Below are 23,872 nucleotides of genomic sequence, written 5' to 3'. Positions count from 1 at the left end.
ATATAGTTAGCCTGGACCCAGGTCAAAGGAACCAAGAAACCTGTGCACTTCAAATGAAAAACTCTAGACGCTTTTCTCACTTCAAAGGAGGCACCGGGTATCAATATTGGACTTCAAGCACCAACATTTTAGTACACTTTTAGACCTGTGGAGACTCTGACTGGAAAAAGGACTGCTGTGATGCTGAAATGACTGAGACTCTGCTGGACTGCTGCTCTGCTGGACTACTGCCTTGCTGGACAGCTGCCTCGCTGGATTGCTGCCATGCTGCTGTGTTGGTCTTCTGCCTGAATTAGAGGGATTGGAACTACAGCTGAACATAGGACTCTAACAGCTACCTTTCTGTCCTCCTCTTCTGAGCCATAGGGACTTAACAGGCTCCCAACTACCTGAACCAGCACCCAGATTCATCGGGGTGCAGCACCTGACCCCCAAGTGGTGCCACTTAAATCCTGGGCCCTTGGTGTGGCCTCAGTGGAGGTGAATTAAAGTTTTCAGGGGTCTCCACAACTCTGAAGGACTGGGTTATTTAAGACCCAGCGGTGCCAGGGGACAACACCTGAAACCTTCGTGGGTAACCTGCTCCGGCGTACAAATGACAGAGACACGGGACACTTCCTTCGGCGTCAAAGATTCAAGCTTTATTTACTGCAGGGAACACAGAAGTCACAGCAAGTACAACGCGTGCTACTTGTGGAGACTGCTTCAAATTGGTTCTGTGGATCGCTCCTTTTATACATAATTCACCCATAGGTTTACATGGTACACAAAGGTTTATGGCTCGGTTCCCATGATTATCCCCCAGAGGGGTCGCTTTGGTCTCTTTGATACATTCAAGGTCCGGAACATAAGTGCGGAAACATTTGGCGGTTCCCAACTGTATAAACCCATCTTCCCACCATTAGTACATTCCATTCAGCAATAAAACAGATCGAAGGAGGAACAAGGACAGGTGCGGAGGAAGATGGAGACAGTGGGAAATTGGGAAGGGTGTAAAAGAGGAGGTGTCGGGGAAACAGGAGCTACAGGCATCAAAGGGACGTGCCTAATGAGATGCACGGCTGAGACAATAAACCGGCACGGCAAGATGAGCCTCGTGCGGGGCCATTTGCCTTACAGTATCATCCCCCTCGTCATAAAGACATTTTCAAAGGACATGTGTCGTCCGTACATATCTTGGAAATCCCAGGGTCGCGAAGCGGACAACGTCCGCTCGCTGGCTACTTGAGGGCAAGAGATAAAATGGATGCCATATCTAAGATGGAACCCGTGGGTACAGATAGAATAACCCACGTAACAGACGAACGGTTTAGGTCAGCACAGCGAAACTGCATACACCCACTAAACTCGTCATTTGCGGTTCATAGATACCAGACTCGACCATATTCGTGCGAGTCGAAAACATCACTTACAATTGTCACGGAACCTCAGACGCTCCTTTTGCCCTAATGTAGGCAAGCACTAGTCAGAATCATACTCGATATTCATCAGACCATCTAGATGTTGCTGTAACATAGCTCTGTCCAATCGAGCTTCTTTGGTAACAGGCTGTCTTATACATGTAGCACAGAGGCCACATAAGGCAGGACCACACTGCACACAAAGGCAACACGTGAACAGGAATGCCACAACAACTCCGATAATCATCAGAATCTTCCAACCCCAAGTCGACATCAGGCCCCAAAACCACCCAAGTAGCGTCCAATCCCCTACGTCCACGTGTATGGACTCAGAGATCTTATGCAACTTTGAGATGGCTTGATAAACAGTCGGAGCGTTATCTGGAATGAAAATACAGCAGCTCGAATGGATCACCTTACATACCCCACCTCGATCTGCTAAGATCACGTCTAAAACCATACGGTTTTGTAACGTCATAAGTCTATCCGCCTGAAGTTCTGTGGTGATATTACCAAGGGCACTGGCAGTAATATTAGCTGTCGATTCCACCACTCGAGTCAATTGTCTCAGGTTCCTACTATTAACCATAGGCCCCCAAAACGGGAGGAAACCCTTGAAAAAGTCTCCTGCCTCTTGACCGGCAGTGTCCTCTTCGCTAATTACGCCTCTCACAACTATAGTCTTGTGATAGTCTGCATCTACATTGAACGTCGGAGGCAACAAATTTGCGATAAAACATGAGCCCACAAAGTCGAAGGGCAACCATGCATACGCACGATCATGGCAGATAAAGTATGTACCCTTGGCAGCCAGAAACACAGGGGACGAGACCATCGGCAAAATGTAATTTTCAATGCAAGCACTCTCTCCAAGTCGGGCTTTCGATCTTCGGCCACGACCGATTAGACAAAAATTACCAATGTGGGGTACGACCCATATCGGAGGTGAGCTTTTAAGCTGTTTTTCACTGGCGAACACACTATACTCGCCTCTACTCAGGACCCTATAGGCTTGTACCTCTTCTTCTGGAATAAGCGAGGGTTCATAGATATCTCTATCTAAATCCTCTATCGCTATAGACAAAGGCTTTTGATACGAGCCAGGGCCAGAGTAGGGGGATCGTGGCTCTCGATTGGGGTGGGAACCTAGTGCGCTTCGAAACATTGTTTGGAATGCTCGAGCGGAACCCTGGGAACTATACGGTAAAACCAAATATGGAATTCCCTTATCTGTGGTATGTGGCATCAACCCACACACCCAACAATTAGTAGTGTTAACCACTAACTGGTGCTGGTGAAGGAGCTGAATAAAGGAATTATTGCGAAATTCTGCACGTCTAGCCTGCTCGTGTTCGGGTAAGATATGGAAAGAATGAGGAGATGCAGTAGAGGTAAGTTTAGAGTCAGAAGTAGGAGTAGGAGTAGGTATTGCAGAAGGCAAAAAGTAAGACATTGTGTAATACACCCCACCCGCCAATAATGCAGAAACAGTCAACAGCAATATGAATATTTGAAACATAAAACATTTCGTACGGCTAAGTTGTTGTAGCTCAAATCTTTGTGCCTGTGCTTTTTCCACGTCCATCAGCTTTGAAAACGCCATCCCCTATGACCGTCCGCAACGTTTCTTGACGCACTTCGTTCTGTGTAGCAATAGTCAATCCCTAGGAGTTCCCAGGAACCGACGGTCTTTAACCTAGCGTCAAGACCTACTAACCAGAAGGAAGTACGCGCGCGGCCCTACGGCCTTTATTTACAATATATATGCAATGTCTCTCAGCTGTGGAAGCAAAAATACATAGAAAAAAACCTTCAATATATACAAGAATAATTGCAATGATACAGGTGTTCAGACTGATCGTGGAAAACGGGATTATGCAATTGCCAAGGGGCAAAACAAAACTTTATTTGTCCTTAGTACTGGATCGCAAAAAGTATCGAGTTTTCCCAGGACGTGTCTGTTCATCGAACAAAGGATCTGTTGAAGAAACAGAGTTCTGTTGATCAGTCGAATGTTCTGGTCTCGAATCTTTTGATGACAAATGTTCAACAGTATCTTTCTGCTGCACTGGGGATTCTCCGACAGGTTGTGCGTCGCTGAAAGGTACAAACGCCGGCAATCCTTCGGACTCAATTGAAGCAATGCCCCTCCTCACCCACGAGTCTGCCGGTAACGGAATAGGAACTTTCTTCGTATGGGTGGCATGCACCCAATTTTTCCGGCCCTCTAAACGAACGGCAGTTCTCGTGGCAAGGAGGACCTAGTAGGGTCCGGTGAACCTGGGCTCCAAGTTCTTCTTCCGAGCAAAATTTCTGGTGACCACCCAGTCTCCGGGCTGGAGCTGGTGGCCTGGACCCTCCGTCTGCGTTGGCAATGCTTCGTAAACCTGTTGGTGAATTAACCTCAGTTTAGCAGTCAGATCATGAAGATAGTCAATCAACATTGGGTACTCAAGATCACGGAACACACCCGGTCTAGGGACCCCCCACACATTCACAGGGCGGCCGAACACTATTTCATAGGGACTAAGCCCTACTCGGGAGTGTACGGTTGCCCTTGTTGACAGTAAGGCTAAGGGTAGAGCGTCAGGCCACGAAAGACCAGTCGTAGCCTGAATCTTCGCTAGTTTTAGTTTAAGGGTGCCGTTATATCCTTCAACCAAACCAGCTGACTGGGGATGATTGGCGCTGTGGAATTTTTGATTAATTCCAAGGCCTTTGCACACACTCTTCATCACACTCCCCACAAACTCACTTCCATTATCAGACCACACAACCCGAGGCATTCCGTACCGAGGAAAGTATTCCTTCAGTAGGATTTTTGCCGTTGACAAAGCAGTGTTGTCCTTGAGAGGATAGGCTTCAATCCATCGGGAGAACGCGCAAACCACAACTAAAACATATTTCAGGTTATTGCATCGCTCCATATGGATGAAGTCTAATTGAATCACCTCAAAGGGACACGAAGGGGGAGCAAAACTACCAGGAGGAGTTGGGGTTCCCTTACCAGGATTGTACAACATACATACCATACAATTCTTAACCAATCGTTCAGCACATTTCGTGATACCATCATTCTTCCACACAGGGGACAGCAACTTACAAATACCTTTCACGCTAATATGTGCTAACCCATGTGCCATTGTCACAATAGCCAGCACATACGCATCTGGCAACATCCACCTCTTATGTTCCGACAAGTCTACCCAACAACCATTCGCATCCAACTTTCCCGTACTTTCATTCCACTTCTTCTTTTCAGTCTCAGTAGCCTCATTTTGTATCGCCTTCACACTCTCGATAGTGTCCTCACACATACTAGTCTCCGCAGGCCACCTAACCGAACTTGCCACATACATTCGAGTGCTAAGGTTCCGGGCAGTCTCCTTAGCAGTCTCATCCGCAAACGCATTACCACGTCCAACATCATCCGTCACCTTGCGATGTGCACTACATTTAACAATCGCTACCTGTTTAGGCAATGTAAGTGCATCCAAAAGATCATTCACAAGCTGGCCATGCTGAATCTTCGTACCATGCAACGTCATAAAACCTCTCTCTCTCCACAACCGTCCAAAGCTATGCGCAACACCAAATGCATACTGACTGTCAGTATACACATTCACACGTTTATCTTTCGACAACACACATGCTCTACTTAAGGCAATCAGTTCTGCAGCCTGGGCAGAATTCTGATTCAATCTTGCAGCTTCCACAACAGTACTCAAAGTTACAACAGCATACGCAGTGGTCACATCACCATTCGGCAATTTAAAACATGAACCGTCTACATACAACGTTCCATCTGGATCTTCTAAAGGAGTGTTTTTAAGGTCCACTCGACCTTTTGTTTCCTCTTCTGTTCGCAAATAACAGTCATGTTCTGTTATTTCATCTGACTCTGTACTAATGGGTAACAAAGTTGCCGGATTCAGAACATTGCAACGTTTTATCTGAATATGACTTGCCAGCAACGTCAACTCGTATCCGGACAACCTCGCACTTGTCAAGTGCTGAGTTTTCGTACGATTCAAAAGAGTATCAACTGCATGCGGAACCATCACCGTAAGCATATTATCCATGACCAATCCTGCTGATTGTCGGATGGACACCGCAGCTGCCGCTGTTGCTCTCAAACAACTCGGCAATGCTCTAGCTACCAGGTCCAAGGTCGAGGAAAAATATGCACATGGACGTTGCTTACCACCAAAAGGTTGCGTTAAGACACTCAAAGCACAACCTTCCCTCTCGTGAACGTATAATGTGAACGGCTTACTGTAGTCAGGGGTACCTAACACAGGAGCAGAACACAATGAATCACGTAATTCAGAAAAACTCTTCTGACATTCCTCCGTCCATGGTAAAGGAGTTGAAACATCCTTGCACGTAAGAGCCACCAATGGTTTCGCTAGCAATGAAAAATTCGGGATCCACTGTCTGCAGTACGACGTGATACCTAGAAAGGCACGCACATCTCTTTGTGTTGTTGGCACAGTCATTCGCGCAATTGCTGCAATTCTCTCTGGGGTCAACCGCCTTCCCTCCTTTGACAATAAGTGACCTAGATAGGTTACTTCTTGACAACAATATTGGAGTTTAGAAGGTGACACCTTGTGATGTAAGTCACAGAGATGTTGCAGCAACGACACCGTAGCAATTTTGCAAATGTCCTGAGTATCCGCAGCTACCAATAAGTCATCAACATATTGGATTAAGGCCGCACCAGCCGGCAACGTAAACGCATCCAGTTGACCCTTCAAGGCTTGACTGTAAATCGATGGACTCTCACAGTAGCCTTGAGGAGCGCGTTTAAACCGGAAGCTGCGTCCACCAAGAGAGAAACCAAAAAGGTCTCTACTTTCTTCTGCGATCGGGATGCTGAAGAATGCATTCTTCAAATCAATCACCGAAAACCAAGATGCAGATGCTGGAATCAGAGTCAGTAGTGCCGTGATGTCAGGCACAATGGGGAACTGAGGAATCACAATTTTATTTACCTCCCGTAAATCGATAACAAAACGATAAACAGGTGGTTTCGAAGGATCAGTACGTTTTAAAATAGGCAGTACAGGGCTGTTGCACACGTTTCCCCGAGTCTCTTCAATAACGTCTTTGTCGATCAAATCATAGATGATCGCTAACAGTGCTCGTTCACCATCAAGAGAGATACGATACTGGGGAATACGTGGAAATCGCACATTCGATTTCAACTGAACAACATAAGGGGAGATGTCAAGCAGGCCCACATCATTGGGACCTGTTGCCCATAGAGATGCAGGAAGAGAACTCAATTCCGGTGGAAGCTTGTCGAGAGACAAGTACATAGGAGAGACAACCCTCTCTCCTAACGTAAGCTTTACACCCGCAGGAGAACAATACAGAGTTGCGTACAAACGTTTTAGCAAATCCAGACCCAAGAGATTTTCACCACAACCAGTAGTCAAAATCAACGGAGCTTCAAGCTCGCGTGGCCCAATTGTAAGAGGCAAAGGGCGTGAAACTGGATTGCTAACGGGGGCGCCAGAGAATCCAACGGAAACATTTGTTAAGCCAAACAAAGGTGCGCCAGGGAGTTTCGAATGCATAATGGAACTTTTCGCTGCACCAGTGTCCAACAGAAAAGGCTCAACGACGCCCGATGTAGCAACTGCGACGTAAGGCCCTCTCTGATCAACCGGAACTGATACTACTCCCTCTCCTTGTCTATGGCTGTCCTAGTAATTACTGTCGTCAGTTCCCTGATCAACGTAATAATCGTCTACATTGTACTGCGCAGATCGTCCTTGCGATGATCCACGTTGATCGAAACAGTTATTAGAATTTGATTGGTTATCTGATCGGTCGTTTTGAGCACCACGACCTCTACCACGTGATGTCTGCTGGGAACCACCACGACCTCCTCTAGATGAGTTACCACTATTACGATCGTTCAAAACAGGACAATTGAATTTTATATGACCCTCCTGTCTACAATAGGCACACTGATTGTACCCTAACGAAGATCTTTGAGATGAGGAGTCATTTCTAGATTGTGATCGATTAGATTGCGACTGCGATCTATTTTGCTGTGAAGCATTCTGATTCGAACGCGGAGGATACGCTTGCTGTAACAACACTTTAGTTTTAAGTTCTTTCGTCTTTTTATCAGCGCGGTCGTTCTCCTCTTTCTCTCTGTTCTCATAATACTGTGCTGTAGCCAATATTTGAGCCGAGGTAGAAACGGCCCACGCACTTTCAGAGTTTTTCAACTTACTGCCCAAATCAGGCAATAAGTTAGAGACAAATTTATCCACGAACAACCGTTGACCACCCTCAGTGCCAATATCCTGCCCACTATGATCGATGAATGCCTCCTCAAATCTCGTAAAGAAGTCGGAGACGCTCTCGTCCTTCTTCTGCTTACAAGCTGACAATTTGTCCCAATTCACCCTCATAGCCGGCATAAGAGTTTTCATTAGTGTAATTATTCTCTGAGGGAGAGCGGTAATCAACTGTTCGGGTTTAGCACCACCAGTTTGCAACCCATCCGCCGCTATAATGGCCGCCCAATCACCACCTAGTTCGTTTGCGTGATTTTCCTGACGAATCTTAGCCCATACCGGTTGCGGTACTACATTGCCAAACAGCATATCAATATCGGCAAGATTCATTATCGTAGCATCTACGAGCTGCGATAACTCTTTATAATACCCTGCAGGATTTTTGCGAGGGTCAGGCAAAGATTGCTTCACCTGCAACACTTCCGATCGTTTCCATGGGAGATGTATCCACACTCTCTGGAAATAGGGTGGAACAATGGGGTTAGCATTAGGATCGCCTGGCATCCACACCGGTGGAACTTCCCGCATGGGAAACTGACCAGAGGCATCAAACTGCCTCTCAACGTCCTCAACAAACAAGGCTTGAGGTATAGGAGTGGGACGGAAAGATAACAACCGCTCAACAGCACGTCGAACGTTGGTATCCACTATCAGTCCGTTCGAGAACTGAAGTTGTAGATCAGACAAAGCGGTCAACACCTCATCAGGTGCATCAGCCGATATCTGATCGCGCAAAACTTTGCACATTTCTTCGAAAACAAATCTTTGTGTCGGTACATTGAATTGACAGAACGTATCAAGTACAATACGTGGAGGATTTCTAAGAGGATGCGTCATCCAACCCATCGCCATGTTATATAGCGAAGCGCGTTCCCTACCACCGGGAAGCTGACTACGTCTCTGAGGACCATCCGAACCAGCGGACCCAAAGACAGGTCCAAGAGAATGAAAGAAGTTAGCCGCAACAGGAGAAGTACGACTACGAGTAGCTGAAGAAGTATAGCACAAGGGACTAACAAGAGAAGGAGTAGAAACAGAAGCAACAACAGGAGTTAATAGAGCAGGAACAGTAGCGGGAGCAGGAGTATGCGGAAGTGGAGGAGCAGTGGGAATAGCAGTAGGCAAAGGAGCAGGAACAGTCGGAAGAACGGGTGCAGGTTGAGGAACAGGCTGAGGAATAGGTGGAGGAACAGGTACAGGGGGAACCACTGGAGCGGCGGTACCCTGTACATACGGAGGTGGCGACTTCAGAAGATAAGACATTAGAGGATCCTCAACTGGTTCTTCCTTCTTATCCGACTCCGTAGGCAAAGCAGGATATCATTTATCTATAGACATACGCTGTAGCCTATCAAACACTTCCTTTTCCTTATCCTCCTTATCACGCTGAAACTGCTCTGCTTTCTTTACAATGGTAGCAACACCATCTCTCTGATTACGTTTAGTCTGTCTGATCTCCTTCTGTCGGGCTTCTTTACGCCACAACCGAAAGGCATCAAACATGGCCGGCCTTGACTTCTTCGCAAATAATTTAGCCTCTAGATTATCTAAGATTGGAGTCTCAAAGCTACCATGAGGTGGCCAACTAAGGACACCATCCTTCTTAGTATACCGAATCCAATAGTCATTAAAAGTAATCGGGCCTAGCCCATGCTTACTGTAGAGCTCATAAGTGGGAGTTCCAACTGGAGGTATCGGACACGAGTCCTCCAGTCGGGAATCCGTACCACAACGTCTGAAACAACTAAACAAAGTACAGCGACCAGGCATCTTGCACACTAGCCGTGTTTCACAAACTTCAAGGGTTACGGGATTTACCAAGTCCCAGCACAGAGCAAAAACCCTCGGTTTTTGGCGTCTGCAGTCGTCAAATATCACAACAAAGTACCAAGAACCACAAATGCAATGGAACCATGCAACAACCAAGAAACCACAACCAAGAACTCTGGGAGCGACCCACAAATACTTAACTCAAAGATCGATGGCGTCACCAGGAAGGCCCGTCAATCGTCTCGCTATACCAAGGTCTATGCCAGGCGCCAAAACAGGTCTACAGTCAGGGCAGCAGTCCGTCGCAGCCGTCAGGAGGCGGGAATCTTCGCGGGAAAAGTCTTCGGGCCACTTATTTCGACAACAGGATCGATGAAGCGGAGTGCACCTTCCCTCGGAGATTTCACACGAAGTTCCTCACGATCGTCGGGCTTGGACCGGTACCACTGATGCAGCCCCACGTTGGGCGCCAACTGAAGGACTGGGTTATTTAAGACCCAGCGGTGCCAGGGGACAACACCTGAAACCTTCGTGGGTAACCTGCTCCGGCGTACAAATGACAGAGACACGGGACACTTCCTTCGGCGTCAAAGATTCGAGCTTTATTTACTGCAGGGAACACAGAAGTCACGGCAAGTACAACGCGTGCTACTTGTGGAGACTGCTTCAAATTGGTTCTGTGGATCGCTCCTTTTATACATAATTCACCCATAGGTTTACATGGTACACAAAGGTTTATGGCTCGGTTCCCATGATTATCCCCCAGAGGGGTCGCTTTGGTCTCTTTGATACATTCAAGGTCCGGAACATAAGTGCGGAAACATTTGGCGGTTCCCAACTGTATAAACCCATCTTCCCACCATTAGTACATTCCATTCAGCAATAAAACAGATCGAAGGAGGAACAAGGACAGGTGCGGAGGAAGATGGAGACAGTGGGAAATTGGGAAGGGTGTAAAAGAGGAGGTGTCGGGGAAACAGGAGCTACAGGCATCAAAGGGACGTGCCTAATGAGATGCACGGCTGAGACAATAAACCGGCACGGCAAGATGAGCCTCGTGCGGGGCCATTTGCCTTACAGTATCATCCCCCTCGTCATAAAGACATTTTCAAAGGACATGTGTCTTCCGTACATATCTTGGAAATCCCAGGGTCGCGAAGCGGACAACGTCCGCTCGCTGGCTACTTGAGGGCAAGAGACAAAATGGATGCCATATCTAAGATGGAACCCGTGGGTACAGATAGAATAACCCACGTAACAGACGAACGGTTTAGGTCAGCACAGCGAAACTGCATACACCCACTAAACTCGTCATTTGCGGTTCATAGATACCAGACTCGACCATATTCGTGCGAGTCGAAAACATCACTTACAATTGTCACGGAACCTCAACTGCAGACGGGCCAGTTGGTGCCAAAACCTTCTTGCTCGCAATGTCCACCAACAAGAAGTTCAGTCAACCCAACCCTTCCCACTACAGCATTGACTGCTCACGGGGAGCGCCCAAGCAAAGCTCCGGCCAGACGGTTCACGACAACAAGATCTATGAGCAACAGCGACCATCATCCACAATGCTGGCCTGCTCTTTACAGTCACTTCCACTGTGCACAGGACTCTGTGCACTGGACTGAAAAGGTAACTTTTCAGTGGGACTAACCTGGTCCCTGTATCTGGCCCACACTTCACCATGGGTGGCCTGAACTTGTGACTTTCTTCCAGTCTCACAGGCTCAAATAGCTAAAAGTGGTGCTGTAGGCTTTTTGTGGCTATTGTCACTTAAGTGTTCGAAATTACTTATCTCCTGTTCTACTGATTAGATTTTTGTTGTTTTTGAGTTGAATAATTTTTTACATATTGTTCTATTTTTCTAAATTGGTGTGGAATGTTTCCTGTATTGTGTTTTTACTTTATTACGGTTTGAAGTCCTGCATAAATACTTTACACAATGCCTCTAATTTAAGACTGTGCAAAGCTAAATGAGGGTTGGGCGTAGGTTAATTTGGGGCTTGCTTGTGATTCATCCTGACAAGGATTGTGGTTACTGCTTAAGTAGGTTTTAACTCTCCAACCAGTAGCCCAATGTCTTACACTGTGTCTGGTTGCCCAGTTGACTAATGCATTCACCACAGGGCTCTGTGTTTGACCAAGTGTAGCCACTTAACCATTCCTCCTTCAGAGGCTGTTAAAAATAGTGCCTTTGAGTTGAGTAATAAAAACGTCTATTATTCAATTCTATGATGTCCCGGGGGAGAATGTGCAATTTCCAAATACATGTTATGTTACTTTGCTTATTAAGGCTTCAAGCCCCATTAAGGTGAAAACAGGTTCCATAAGCGAAGACAGGATTTCTATATCCGGTTGCACTCTAAACAATGTTTTGCCAGGTATCTTTGTCATATGGCCAAATATCTCAGCCTATCACCTGCATGTGATTTTTCACTCATTTTCATGGTTTCTTTTCACCATACTTTAACTGCTGCACTGACCTCTCTGATGACTCTTAGAAGACCCGCTCTAATGAAAGTTTTTGTAATTTGGTAATTTTAGGGATAGCCCTCTTACTTGAGCATATCCCTTAAATGTAAGAGTGATAATGCGCTTTGAGGAAGAACTTTATGGGAATCTGTACACTAAGGGCTTCATTTAGGGCATGGCGGTTGGGGTCTCCTGACTTCCTATTACAATAGGACCAGTCAGACCGACATTGCCCCTTCCCAGCCAGTAGGGAACCACCATTCTCTGGTGATGTTGTGACAGTGTAGAGGCACTAATGTGCTTGGTGGGATGCTGCGGTCCCACCAAGCAAGATAGGAGTTTCCTCTCCACCAGGGTTTTCATAGCGGTTCCTCCTCCAAGAAAACCCTGGTAGACAGGAAAAAAGGGGTCCCTATAGGGCCCCCTGGTGCCTCACGCCCTGTGGATACACGCAGGTGGGCACAACATGCGCCCCCGCGTGCATGCACCCCTGTTCCTGCATGGCATGGACTTTTCAGTCCATGCCATGAAGGAACTGTTCCCATTGCGGTGCCCATTTTCATTGGTCAACATGTCAGTTGTTGTCCTGTATGTGATCAGGATAGAGCAGAGTTCATCAAGTGTTTTTGGTCTGAGCCCCCAAAGCAAAATGTGTTAAAGTCAAGGACCCCCTTCAAAACTCTATGGCAAGTAATTGGGGGAGTGAAAGCGGCAGGGCTTATGAGATCATTTCTGGGAGATTTTCAGCAGCTTATGATCCACAATGAATGTGAGAGATATAGCAGAGCAAATTCATCAAACATAGAAAGAAACTGAACAAAAAAATCTGCTCTTCATGATTGGTGTGTTGTCAGCCCCTCATACTCCTTGTCCCCTATGCAACTGCTGACCTAATGATAGCTGCTGCTCAAAGTAGCAGGCCATTTCCTCTGCCTCTTCACCATGCCTGATCAGCACCCCAATTGTGATACGGAACTCTGTCCCTTCTTTTTGAGTTCTATATAGCACAGACTAGGCCCAAGGGCACTGGAGTGCTTTACATGAGCACCAGTTACATTAAACAAGGTCAGGTTACATTTTTCTTTTATGCCCTGGAAGACTGTGATTTGCCCAGTCAAATCAAATCAAATCAAATTGAGCTTTATTCGGTTGTACGTAGAACATCCATAAAAGCACAGTATATATTACTATATAAAAACAGTTGGATTAAAAGAATGGTACAATATCCACAATATGACAGTTTTCCCAAAGTTCCATTTATACCGTAGATATACACTTTTTACTCATTTGCCCAGTCCAATGCTGGGACTTGAACATGGTTCCCCAGCTAAAAAGTCGGCATCTATTACCGTTGAGCAACATCTCCTCCCTGGGCTCTAATGCTAGCATGGAAATGTACCCCCTTAGTAATTTTGTAAAGGAAAACAGCCTTAATTGGGATACAGAGCGAATCTCAGACCCTTGAACCCCAGGACTCCTGCACCTGCTTCAATAATCATAGCTACTACTTTGCAAAACAGGCCTTCTCCTGCGCACTTTGTTAAAAACATGGGCTCCCATTGTGTCCCATCCCCTCCCTACCATGTTTCACAGTGCTTTCTGCCACAGGCTGGAACCTTGTAGCACTATAAATTCAGAAGCACAGACTGGGACCTTGTAGCACTATAAATACACAAGCCACTGTTTACCACTGCGCCAACCATGATTCAATTCTTTGACTCTGGTCTCACACAGGCATCTGCAGTGATGCATTAGCCAACTGAGGTTTCACAACGGAAAACAACGCATTTCCTACTGATTCGTTTGACTTGCATTTATTTTTTATTTAACATGTGCAAGATATTTGTTATATTGCTACCAGGAAGTGAAAAAATCAGATAGTTACACAATATTTGACTCTTTTTAGTCACTTCTTTGATCCCACCACCCCTCTCACTGTCTCCCACTCGTGGAACTCCGAGTCACAGGTTGCATACTTCTTTTAATGCTCCAATTGCTGCATGTAATGAAGACATTCTGGAAACATACTAAATAAACAAGGTTGCACTTCCAGGCCATCTCCATTTACAAGTTGTTGCAGAGGCATTTGCCCGCCCTGTGAATGCGCGGCACCAGTTTGAAGATCTCTGGGATAGATGGATTGTGTTTCTGAATGTACAAAATGATTTGGAAGTTATGCCTAGGCCAAATCTTTCGCCGCAAACCATTGCAGATTCTGCAAATGATGAGTTGGGAAGGAATATGAACCCCTGCTTCCAGCTCTGACACTTCATGTTACTCATTAATACTTGGTTATTTAGGCAGCTGCCTGGGACACTGTATGGGACTTGAGGAAGGGAGAAGCATTTTTTTTTAAACATTGATACAGATTTGCATTGTCCGAATTTGCAAAAAAGACAACAAATTAAGACTTCATTTTAAAACATAAACCGTGGAAAATCATCCTAGGTAGATTTATTTATTTTTCTTATTAAAATTGAATACAATTTTACACTATATACAAAACGTGTAGCATACTGCAAGAAGTGTTTTAGAATATCTTTGCCTAAGAATGCATTGTAGATGAAGTCAGGTGGAAATTGCAAAATACTGGTCACAATTTTGCCACTAGTATAGATTTACAGAATTGACCAATCTACTAAAAGGTCAGCTCTTAAAAATCAGAATCGTAGCAGGTCAGAAACTGACCTACTTTAGGCAATTTGATGACCTAGACTGCAAACCACTATGATCTGATGCCCTCACAGGGTTGGTGCTCTGCTGTGGTCAGCAAACCACAATTTCTGGGATTGCTTTTAAATACAATTCGAGCCCGGCTGCACCCGCCAGAACCAGGAGGAGGCTAGGCTGGCCCACGTCTCTGTTTCTCTCTCTTTGGAACACACCTGATCTATTTTCAAATTCTACTCTGTCGTGGATAAGCGGAAGATGGTTGGAAGTGCAAATCCCTCTAGCAAAGGAACTATCAATGGCAGCATCCTAGAAAGAGCAATTGGGGTTATAACAAAATAACTTGCTCTTACTGAAAGGAGATTTTCCATTGACCATGTGAGCTACAATATGTGCTCTGTTACTGTAAATTAAAGTGCTCCTGGTTTCGGCCCTGCTGGGTTGGATCATTGCACCCAAATTCGGTACCAGAAATTGCACCCCCTTTGAACCGGCAGCTAAAAGGAAGAAAATGAGCATGCAGGTGGTGGCACTAGAGGATAAATATGCAATTCACTGGGGTTAACTTCATCCCAGGGCAGCACAGACTCAATGCTTCTTAAAGAATGCTGTAATAGGTTCGGTCTGATTCTGTAAGCTCAGTTACAACCTATCCCTTATCCTCTATCCATGACTGCCACCCGCTCCATTGAAGTCCTGGTTTCTCAATCCTCACTGTTGGTGGACATACAACCCACTACATCTCGGGTTGCATCCTTTTACGGCATACCCGCGGTCACCAGGCATGGCTCTAATTTTCTGCCATCCAATGTTCCACTACGGGCTACATTTTCTGAAGAGATTTGACTGCAAGAAAAATGCAGTGATCGTTTGGTTGATTTCCCTTTCTACTAATTGTATCAGTTCAGATTTTCTGTCCCCTGGGTCAATGGGTTGCATAAAGTAGAGCACCTGAACTTAGTGTATGCAACTATTAGGGCTATTTTAAATCTCCCTTTATCTGCCTGCCCTTACATTTCTTGGAATATGGTGCTCATTCTTATTAATGCCAATCAGATCATCATGACAAGAAGGATGGTCTGAGTAGATCCCACCGGTAAAAATCTGAATGGTAACTGTAGTATCATTAATTTCCAAAACCCAATTTATGTGATAACCCTATTATCATGTTCTTACCCATTTGATGCATAGTCAGGTTGCATTATTTTATCACGCACCTTCACCAATAGATTATAACAGGGTATTGACTAGGCTGACATCTTTACCAATGACCATTCGTCAGCTCCTGTCTCCAGGAAATGACTTGCTGCTATCTAAAAGATACAAAGTATTATCCAATCTCATGACACATAATACATTTAAGCCTCCTAATGTAGGCAACACTTCCAATGGTGAAACACAATTTGGGTCTTCTCAATGCAGTACACAGTTGGCCACTCCTATTAATAGTACCCCTCACATTATTAACATTATGATCTGGAGCATTGTTGGGATTAACTCTAAGCTGCTTCTACCTCTAAATCAGAAATTAAACTCTTCCAGAACACTTGGCCATCCTCTCTATAGCTTGTGATTGTTATGCCTGCTATTCCATCCATGTCACAACTTGTGCTCTGAAATGCAAAATGTGATCTGGCAATCTGCATTAAAATGACCCTGAGAGTAGAGTAAAGGGTTGTAGGATCCAAGAGCACTGATATTCAGACAATTTTTTAGTAAAGGTATGGACATTTGACATCTATATTGGATTTCAAATATATTGGCTCTGTGGACCCTACCAATATGCTTTTTTTTCTCCGCTCAGTTTCATGGAAGACCTAAAGTGTAAGTCTAGATCACCCATGCAACAGTCTAATACATTTTGTTGTGGGGATATCAATGCAAAATCATTTGCAAACACCTTTCATTTAGGTCCTTTAGCTAACAATTAAATTGGACAACACTGCATTTGTGGAGTCATTGAACTTGGCAGTTACAATTTAGCCCATGATCCTAATAATATGGGTGAATTTGTACATCATGGGGCAGACAGGATACTTTCCTTTCAAGGGAGGGTTTGACCCTCAATCATAGATTATATTTTCAGTAACAAGGGATAATTAAATATAAATCCTGGATGTGTGCTATGGGATCATAATCTCTCAGTTGCCTCAGTATCCCTCCTGTTGCCTACAGTCGGCTGTTCAACCAAAACCATGGCTTGCCCTCAACCCCAACATAATTGTCTTAAACTGACTTGACACCCCCCCAATTCTACTGTGGTCCTTTCCCATTTGATCAAAGATAACCTTATCTTAGTGGGACTTATATAGTGCATGGCTACCTGTAGGCGTCCACGGCTAAGTCTGCATCTAGCTGACCAAGACATTAATGGTGGGAGCATTCAAACAACCATGTTTTCAGGAGTTTGTGGAAAGGAAGTTCAAGATGGTTGTCCGTAGGGTGGGGGTAAGGAGTTCCATAACATGGCAACAGTCCTCATACCACCAATGTTTTCAAAATCAAGCCCGATATCTGATCTGTACCACCCCAGACTATTTGCAATTAAACATATAGTTGTGCGATCAAGTCCATCCAATTTCCTGGATATTGGTCCCACGCAGGTGTAATCATAGGACATGGGAGAGTTGAGTTCATGTTATTTCGTTCCAATTCAAATAATCTTCCCTTATCTTACTACATGTTCCACCCTCAATTCCCTTGCCCATTTTGCAAATAGTTTTAACCGCTTGAAGCCATTGAAAACCATTTGGTGGTGCAGATTCTGTCAATCTCTTGCAAATCTCTCTTCTAGCAAGGAGAATCAGATAGAAAAGTAGGGCCCTCCTGTTTGCTGATAGAGGAAAAGTTGTCTGATCGTCCAGCCCTATCAGAATCAATGTTAGGTTCATTCTAATATTGGTCTGCACCATTTCATTAAATACTTTTCCGACCATATGTCAATACTCTTGTTGTTGGGGGCATTTGAAAAACATATGCCTATCATCCACACTTAACATACCACATCTATTGCATTTTGGGGCTGCAGTAATTACAAATTTTGCGAATTTCCTGGAGGGTCCAATAGAGCCGATTAATTGTGAAGAAGTGGTTTGTCTTCAGGCTTGCTGGTTTGACCACCTTATAGGGTAGTTTGAGTGAAAGTTGCCACATTTTCTGCGGTTCCGTCATCTGAATTATACCATCCCAGATTTCATATGGTGCTTTTAGCTTCTTATCTTTCACGGACACCAACGTCCAGTACCAGTCACTGACCTCCTTACTCCAAGGGGCCTCATTCTGCAGTTTCTTTTCGAAATCCCAGACTCCGCCGATCTCCCTTCTGTTTGCTTTGACCCAAGATAGCACCTGTAAGTATTTGAACCATGAGAGGGAACAGCCTGTCTTTACCATCAATATTTCCCATGGCACCACCTCTTCATCACCAGGAGATCCCCCCACATGTCAATTCCCGCCCTCACTAATGGGATGCTTAGCTGATCTTGTAAACAATCTGGAATGCCAGGTGAGTCCCATATTGGTGCCCCATCCGAGAAGTAGCCCATTCCGAGTATTTTCCTTATGCCTATCCATAAGGTAAGTGGCGCCTTAAGTGTATTCAGTCTCACTTTTTTTTACATTTCCTTACCCAAACTTATAAAGGAACCCCTTTGAACTCTTCTCCTTAACCATTTCTTCCAATAGCCCACCCCAGTCCCAGGACCCTGGTTCGCCTAAAAAGAATCTGCAGTTTGTAAACTGAAAGGCAAGGCAGTATAACCTTAATTCTGGAAGTGCCAGCCCGCCTTTTCACAGTTTATGTCTTCATTTTTTCCAAGACAGCCTTACTCCTCTAGCTGCCCAAACAAAGCTACCCAGTTTCCCCTGTAGTTTATCTATCATGCCTTTGGTGAATTTAAGAGGGATACAATTAAAAAGGTATGTCAGCGTGGGTAATACTACCATTTTAGTATTAAGTCTATTTATTGACATAAAATGACATACACAAGCAGTAGTCCGTGCAATATATGACCATGACAGCAATGTGGCGCAAGGCCACACAAAAAGAGGACTGACAGTAGCGCTAAGCAGGTACAACATCGCTATGGGCCTACTGCTGCAGTTGAAAGGTCTGTCTGAAGAAGCAATGTGAATATCCAAACACAAAAACAACAACCAAACCCCCTTCCCCGAACCCCGCCATCTCCCCTACTACCCACCCACCACCCATGTTCTAGGTCCAGTATCCTCCTGCCTCTGCCTTATCATCTAACTGGATGTTCCCGAGTCTTCACCCTGCGATAGTGTCAATAGGCGTAGGTATCTGGGACAGGTCACTTCCCTAAATTCCATGGCCAATAGTGCTAAGAAGGGCTGCCACAAGTCTGGGTATTTGTCCCCTTCCCCCTTTGCAATCATGGACAGCTTCTCCATTCCCAAAAAATTCCAGAGACAATGTAACCAACCCTGAAAGGTGGAGATGTGTGTGGTATGCCAATGGGCTAGGATGTTCTGCAGTGCGGAACCCAGGGCTATGGCCATCAATGGACCCCGGCGGGCACGCTACGGATAAGTAATGGGATTGGGCAGGCCCAGCAACACGTAGGCAGGAAATCTTGGGAGTGCCGTGTCAAAGTGTGAGTCCACCTCGTCTAAAACTAGCTTCCAATATTCCTGCAGATGAGTACAGTCCCATAGAAGGTGAACCAACGTACCCCTCTCTCCACACCCACGCCAACAGGACACATCTCGCGTGCGATCAATCTCATTAAGCCTCTCCGGGGTGTAGTACCAATACGTGGTTATTTTGGTGAGGTTGTCAGTCAAGCCCATGTGGTAGGCAGAGTGTTGAGCCCGATAACAAATGCCCTCCCACTCTTTATTGCTGAGCGTGCGTCCCAGGTCTCTCTCCCACCGTGCCCTCCCTGAGTTGTAGATGTGTGTAAATCTGCCAAACAGCATGCGGTATAAATCCGATATGAGCTTTCGATCCATTTTCCTCGTGATCAACCAGTATTCGTATGCGCTGAGACTGCGGTCCGCCCCTCCCCTAATCTGCCCATGAAGCGCCCAATGTCGCATCTGGAGATATCGGAGCCGTTCCTCCTCGGGCATGTCAAATTCTCGCCGGAAAGCATCAAAAGGGATGACTCCTTCCGCTGTGTACCAGAGGAATAGGACCCAACATCCCGCCGGGCTCCACCGGGCAAAGGCGGCTGTATCTTGGCCGGGTCCAAAATCCGGGTTATTCAATATGGGCGTCAGCGGTGATGGGAAGGACGTCAACTCATGCTTAATATTCACGAGGTCCCACACTTCCAGCGGGGTCCTTGTAATATACGAAGCGTAGAGATTGGGGGGACGGTGCTGCCTTCACAGGAAGGGAACCTCTTGAAGCGTGCGGCCCACCACTGCCTGGTCCTTAAAGAGCCAGTGCTTCTCAGACTCCCATCTGCTCCATTCCACTAATGTTCATAGCTGCGCCGCTTAACAATATAACAACAAATCTGGCAGCCCAATCCACTACTCTCAGGAGGCAGCATTGCCAATCGAAGTTTCATCCTCGGCCGCCTTCCGTTCCATATGAACTGCACCAGTTCAGATTGGGTCTGGCGAAACCAGCCCTCCGGAGGTTTCATAGGTATGGCGCGAAATATGTAAAGGACTTGTGGCAGGATCGTCATTTTTATAGCCGCCACTTTGCCCAGCCGAGATAGCGGGAGATGTCTCCATCTACCCATCTCCAACCGGACCGTCTGCTGGAGCCGAGCATAGTTGAGACGGACCGTGACCTGTAATGTGGCCGCCAGCTGAATTCGTAGATAAGGAATGGCCTCTAAAGCCCAAGGAAAGGGAAAGAGTCCCTGCAAGTAGTCGCGGGTGGGCGCTGCTAACGAGAGGTCTAGCGCTACAGATTTGCTCATGTTAACCTTAAAGCCTGCCACCTCTGCAAAAGCGTTAAGAATGTTGACACAAGCCGGCAGGGACTCTCTGGGGGAGGACAGCGACAAGAGGACATCGTCGGCAAATACGACGGCATCTAAACTGATGGTATGCTCATATGCTCCGCTCTTAATCCTGTGGACTGTGGGGGCGAGTCTCATAGCCTGCGCCAGCGGCTCCATGTAGAGGGCAAAGAGCAGGGGTGACAACGGGCACCTCTGTCTCGTACCCCGTTCAATAGAAAAGTGGGGTGAGGAGCAACCATTGACACGCACCGTCGCCGAGGGCCCCGAGTAACAATTCAGTATCCAAGTGCGGAATCTGTCTCCCATCCCGGCCTTAACCAGGACTTGCTTCAGATATGGCCAGTGGACTTGGTCGAACGCTTTCTCCGTGTCAATCGCGAGCATCATATATTCCCCCGTCGTGTCCGTGGCCTTTTCTATTAAGTGCAGCGCCCTCTTGGTATTATCTGCAGTTTGCCGCTCCCGGATGAATCCTGCTTGGTCCGGATCAATCAATCCCGGCATAAGCGGGACAAGCATTGCCTCTAATATGCTCGTATACAGTTGTAGGTCCACGTTAGGTAGCGATATGGGCCGATAGGCTTCGCATTTTGAGTGGTCTTTCCCCGGTTTTGGGATAACTGAGATGGTTGCGTCTAGTAAATCCCTCGGAATCGAGCCCGGTTCTGAAAAGGAGTTAAAGAGAGTATTAAGCAGGGGAGCCACTTGGGAGCAGAACGTCTTATAGAAGATGGCTGTGAAGCCGTCAGGCCCCGGTGCCTTCCCAAGTTTAAGCTTGGAAATGGCTGAAATGACTTCCTCCAGTCTAATGCTGCGTTCTAAGAGCTCAGCCTGATCCTGTGTAAGAACCGGAAGCGGGGAAGACGCCAGGAATGCGTCACCCGCCGCAAGGTCCAGTGAGGCCCCGGTATGTAGGGAAGTATAGAAGTCTCTAAATGCTTCCGCGATCTCCGCATCTTCCGTTGCTAGACTTCCATCCTGTTTTCTAATTTCCTTTACCGTGTGGCGTTGCCCCGTTTCCTTTACCGCTCGGCCCAGTAAACGTCCACATCGATCCCCCCTGTATAGTACATATGTCACACCCTCAAGGCTGCAAAGTCCGCCCTGTCCTGATCCAGCGCGCTCAACTGCTTCCTGACAACTGTCAGTTGCCTCCAGACCCTGGGGTGCACGTCCTTTGATGCATGCGTTCTAACTCCTTAACCTTCTGTGTAAGCTCGTCCCTTTAATCCGCTCTCAGCTTATTCTCAGCTGCTGAGACCGCTATAAACTCGTCCCGTAAAACTGCCTTAAGAGCCGCCCACCGTGTAGCCGGCGAGGTGTCAGAGATGCTATTGTGGTGCAAGTAGTCCTTGATAGTTCCTACTATTTTCTCAACTATGTCCTTGCGGTGTAGCAATGTGTTGCGTAGTCTCCAGCAGCGCGTGGGTCGCGTCACCGGGGGGAAAATGAACGTCGCAAAGATCGGGGTAAGGTCGGAAAGGGGCGCGGCACCTATGTCAACAGTGGACGTCAAGGCCTCAAGGAAGGTGGAAGCTCGAAAGTAATCTAATCTCACGTAAGTGCGATGTGCATTCGAGTAGTATGAGTATGCTCTAGCACATGGATGAAAGCTGCGCCACAGATCCACCATACCCAGCTCCCCCAGCCTAGCCAACCCCCCACTGGAGAGGGTTCCCGCCTGTGTGGTGCGCTGTGCTGTTCTGTCCATGGTGTTATCTAGCACTAGGTTAAGGTCCCCGCCTACCAGAATATGTCTGTCTGTGGAGGCCGCCACTTCGCTTAGTGCTAGGTGAAATAACTTTTCCTGCCCCTCATTGGGAGCATAGACCGAGCAAATAGTAAATTCAGACCCACCCAAGGAAAAACAGTAGGATAGCAGACTCCCCCTTATCTCCGCTCCCTTCTGTAGTACCCTCCCTCTAAAGCACTGCGACACCAATATCGCGACCCCAGCTGTTTTATTCGGGCCGACTAGAAAAGTTGCTGTGGAAAGCAGCGTGCCTTCATCCTTGAGCAGTCCTTTTGCAGTAAGTGTGTCTCCTGTAGGAGGCATATATCAGCCTTCGCGTGTTCTAAGCAAGTTTTGGCAGACCCAAGAATTTTTAAGACCCCCCCGAATACATGCATTAAAGGCATCTTATACTATTCTGGGGGAGGTAGTGTCCTTGTTATATACAAAGTATTTTACAGCAGCCTCTTTCATGGCAATCTCCATCCCCTCATCTGGAAGAAGGGCACACTGTATTGTCCATCTCTTACAGGGCTGTGGTCCTGGGACCTGTAACATCATATTAATGGCAGAATGGTCCGCTATGTGGGCTGGAAGATGCTCAATCCTTTTAATATTGGAGACAAAACACTTATCATCCAATAAATAATCTAATCTTGAGAAATCATATTTTTTGCTATGAAATGTATAACCTCTCACCTTCCCTCTCAGATGTCAACAAATGTCTACCAGTCCTAAATCCTGCATCAGAATTTTCATGGCATACCTCATTCTGGGAACTGGAGCACTGTCCCTTCGTGTAGATCGATCTATTACAGGATCCAACAATACATTAAAATCTCCACCCAGAATCACAGGAGCTGAATTATCTACCAATCTTAGTTCCAATTCAATAATGTGCTGCGGGTCATCCTCATTAGGTCCATAAATACCGGCAGATACAAAATCACTCTCTGCCCACTTCAGAACCATCTACCAGAGCTATGCGTACTTGAGGACCTACGCTTGATCCCACTGCCTCCTCTTGTTAAAATTGCAACACCCTTGCAACATTGTGCTTGGTCAGAGGCTATGAAGTTGTGGACCCAACCACACCTGCCAAACAGATCCTTACTTTCACTTGCTAACAGGTGTGTTTTCTGTAGAATCATAATTTGCACCTGCCTATCTTTCAGATACTTCAACACTACCCTCTATCTGGGATATGACCTAAGGCTATTCATATTCCATGTGAGTACATCAATACTAGTGATTCTAGCCATTTTGCTTCCTCTCTAATTCACCCTAATTCATTCCTAACTTATATGGACTCTCTCGCGGTTCTGGGGACTTTTTAGTTTTTTTAACCCACTGCTTCCCACCTGTACCCATTCTCCCCACCACCATCACCCCTCCCCCTTGGGCATCCCCGGGGAACCCTCGCTATCTTTTTAGGCATGACAATGCATATAGGACGCACCATCAGGGAATATAAACTGATTCGATACATATAGAAGAGCTAACTTGACATATTACTCCATGTCGGTCACTTAGCAATATCTCTCTTCTTTTTTATTG

Source organism: Lissotriton vulgaris, chromosome 12, assembly GCF_964263255.1.
Source record: "Lissotriton vulgaris chromosome 12, aLisVul1.2, whole genome shotgun sequence".
Classification (NCBI taxonomy): domain Eukaryota; kingdom Metazoa; phylum Chordata; class Amphibia; order Caudata; family Salamandridae; genus Lissotriton; species Lissotriton vulgaris.
Note: the sequence above shows the minus strand (reverse complement) of the source record.